At 41.6% G+C, this 3,811-nt stretch overlaps 1 pseudogene; it reads right to left on the bottom strand.

The window, feature by feature from the left end:
* Positions 1 to 2,291: 2,291 nt before the first annotated feature.
* Positions 2,292 to 3,273, bottom strand: LOC113241144 (heterogeneous nuclear ribonucleoprotein A1-like; annotated as a pseudogene).
* Between the last annotated feature and the right edge of the window lie 538 nt (positions 3,274 to 3,811).

Genomic DNA, 3,811 nt, shown 5'->3' with positions numbered 1-3,811 from the left:
ATGATCCCAGGGTCCTGGGATGAAGCCCCATGTCTGGCTCCCTGCTCAGCAGGTAGTCTGTTTCTCCCTCTCCCTCTGCCCCCGACTGATGCTTGCTCTCTCTCTCTCTCTCTCGTGATCTCTCTCTCTCTCAAATAAATAAAATCTTAAAAAAAAAAAGAACAATAATTCTAGTTCCCCAAGCAAAAATTTCTCCCTGCCCTTCCCCAACACACACATATCAATTCTGCTGGGAGTTTGAATGAAATATGCATTTAATCTACTGATTGATTTGTGGAGATTTGCCATCTTTATGATACTGATTTTTTCCCCTATACACAAACAGGAAAGTTTAATACAAAAAAGTCATTAATTAGTAAAAGAATGTTATGAAAGGGGAAAACTGGGCTCACAGCTATTATATAGTAATACGAGGTGCAGGAGGCAGCTACGACCTGAGCAGCAGGAGGGAGTGCAGATGAGGAAGGAACCGAGAACTTGGAAGGCATGTCCGATGCTGTGTGCGAGAGCTGGTGGCAGAGGGCCTGGTTGCCCCAGGTGCACGTGCTGGCTGCTGGTGGAGACGCTCGTAGAGGCTATGGGCCAGATCTCGTCTTTGGAGCGTGGCCTACTGCTTGACAGAGATATCTGCGGCCGTGGTGACATGTTGGTGTTGATCCAAAGGAATATGCTCGCTAAGGTGCTGGAGAAACTCCCTGGAGGGGAGCCCAGCAGCTCACCCAGCTGCTCCCATAAGCTAGTCAATAGGAAGACAATTTCCTCTCGCAACCTTTGTACTTCCGCTCCTCCCAGCCCCCGAGTTGCTGCTCAGAGGGGACCACTGAAACTCTGTGACACTTTTAACTAGTACGTTTCATGATTTAATAATAGCTAGTCATATAATTGACATGTAAGACTCTGATGCAATTGAACAGTGGAATGGACAAGACACCGGAATAATTGATGAGATGAGTAATAAAGCTGAAATGAACTAATACATGTTGAACCTGTAAAGGATGTTGTAACTTTTTTTTTTATTACTATTGAAGTATAGTTGACCTGCAGTAGTATATTAGTTTCAGGTGTACAATACAGTGGATTCAGCAATTCCAAACATTACTCAGGGTTCACCCCATAAGTGTAGTTACCATCTGTCACCATATTATTACAGTATTATTGACTATATTCCTCTGCTCTATTTTCATCTCTGTGTCTGATTTACTGGAATTTGTACCTATTAATCCCCTTTATCTGTTTCACCCATACCCCCACTTACCTCCCTTTGGGCAATCACCAGATTGTTTTCTGTATTTATGAGTCTGTTTCTGTTCCTTTATCAGTTCATTTTTGTTTTTTGTTTTTTAGATTCCACATGTAAGTGAAATCATATGGTATCTGTCTGTCTTTGTCTGACTTATTTCATTTAGTGTAATACTCTTTAGATCCATGCATGTTGTTGCAAATGACAAGGTTTCATTATTTTTTTTATGGCTGAGTAATATTCTAGTATGTATATACATATATGCCTCACGTCTTCTATATCTGTTTATCTGTTGGCGGACACTTAGGTTGCTTCCTTATCTTGACTGTTGTAAATAATACTACAAGAAACATTGGGGTGCATATATCTTTTTGAATTAGTGGTTTTGTTTTCTTTGGGTAAATACTCAAAGTAGTGGAATTACTGAATCAGATGGTACTTCTCATTTTTTGAGGAACCTCCATACTGTTTTCCATAGTGGCTCTACCAGTTTACATTCTCACCAATAATGCACAAGGGTTCCCTTTTCTCCACATCCTTGCCAGCACTTGTTGTTTATTGTCTTTTTGATTTTAGCTATTCTGACAGGTGTAAGGTGATATCTCACTGTGGTTTTGATTTTCATTCCCCTGATAATCAGTGATGTTGAGCATCTTTTCATGAGTCTGTTGGTCTTCTGTATGTCTTCTTTGGAAAAATGTCTATTCAGACTCACTGCTCACTTTTTAAAAAAGACACATTTATTCAGCATCATGATCAGACTATTACATTTAGCAATCAACAGCATGGATCCAAAAAAAAAAAAAAACAACCCTACATTAAAACCCTTTGTTGGAATGCTTTATACTTTCCACAGAACAGAAACTGAAATAACGTGTTATACAATTAGTCACAAATACAGTCCTTGAGCTTTTTTTGCCCATACATGTGAGTATTGTCTAAAACATGTCTTCTTTGTATCAGCTCAGCCCTGCCACCATGTTCTTGGCTGAATTCACAAATCTGTTGTAACCTGTAGCTTCCCTGTCACTTCTCTGGCTCTCTTCTCCTGCTAAGCTTTGTTTCCTGGCAGTAATGAAAACCCACTGCCACTTCCATAGCTACTGCCGCTGCTGGAACCACCATAGCCACCTTGGTTTCGTGGTTTGGCAAAGTATTGGCCTCCACCATCACAGGGGCGAGAGCTTCTGCCTCCAAAATTCCCTCCTTTCATGGGTCCAAAATTTGAAGATTGATTGTTGTAATTGCCAAAATCATTATAGCGTCTGCCACCTCCAGAGTTGCTGTCATCATTACCAAATCTGTTAAAGCCATCCCCACGGCCGCCATATCCACCACCACCTCAACTGCCACCATAGCCGCCCTGCCCACTAAAGTTTCCTCCATGACCAAAGACGTCATTCCCACCAAAACCACCTCCACGAACACCAGCAAAGTTTCCAGAAGCACTTAGACCTCTTTGGCTGGGTGATGCACTAGCCATCTCTTGCTTAGATAGGGCTTTCCTTACTTCACAGGTGTGACCATTCACAGCATGGGAACTTTGAATGACAATCTTGTCTACAAAGTCATCATCATTAAATGCTACAAAGCAAAGCCTCCTTGCCACGGCCTTGGTCAGTCGCGATCTCAATCACTTCAATATTCCCGTACTGTTCAAAATAATCTCTTAGATGATGTTCTTCGGAGTCTTAGTTCATGCCACTGACAAAAATCTCTTTCACAGTTAAGTGGGCACCAGGTCTTTCAGAATCTTCTCTTGAGACATCCCTCTTTGGTTCCATGACTCTTCCATCCACGTTCTGTGGCCTTGCATTCATGGCTGCATCCATCTCCTCCACAGTGGCGTACGTGACAAACCCAGAGCCTCTGGAGCACTTGGTGTTTGGATCTCTCATTACCACGCAGTCCGTAAGCGTTCCCCACTGCTCAAAATGGCTCCTCAGACTCTCATCGGTTGTTTCAAAGCTCAGATCTTGGATGAAGAGCCTCCACAGCTGTTCAGGCTCTTTGTGAGGCTCTGATTTAGACATGACGGTGGTGGGAGGGGAGGCTTTAACGATGCTTACTTGGCAACCTCCATGGGCAGAAAAGCTCCCCTGCTCATTTTTAATTGGATTTTGTTTTGTTTTGTTTTTTTGGTGTTGAGCTATTTAAGTTCTTTATGTATTTTGGATATTAAACTCTTATCATATATCTTCTTCCAGTCAGGAAATGGCCTTTTTGTTTTGATGGTTTCCTTTGCTGTGCAAAAACTTTTCATTTTGGTGTAAAACAAATAGTTGGCTTTTGCTTTTGTTTCCCTTGCCTGAGGAGAAATATACAGAAATGTGTTGCTAAAACCGACATCCAAGAGATTATTGCCTTTGTTTTCTGTTAGGAGTGTTATTGTTTCAGGTTTCATATTTCAGGTCTTTAATCCATTTCGAGTTTATTTATGTGTATGGTGTAAGAAAGTGGTCCAGTTTCATTCTTCTGCTTGTAGCTGTCCAGTTTTCCCAGCACCATTTATTGAAAAGAATGTCTTTTTAACTTTTTAAGGGACCTCCACACTGTTTTCCAGAGTGGCTG

This window comes from Ursus arctos, unplaced genomic scaffold, assembly GCF_023065955.2.
Source record: "Ursus arctos isolate Adak ecotype North America unplaced genomic scaffold, UrsArc2.0 scaffold_30, whole genome shotgun sequence".
Taxonomy (NCBI): domain Eukaryota; kingdom Metazoa; phylum Chordata; class Mammalia; order Carnivora; family Ursidae; genus Ursus; species Ursus arctos.
This window is presented reverse-complemented; position numbering and strand designations above follow the sequence as displayed.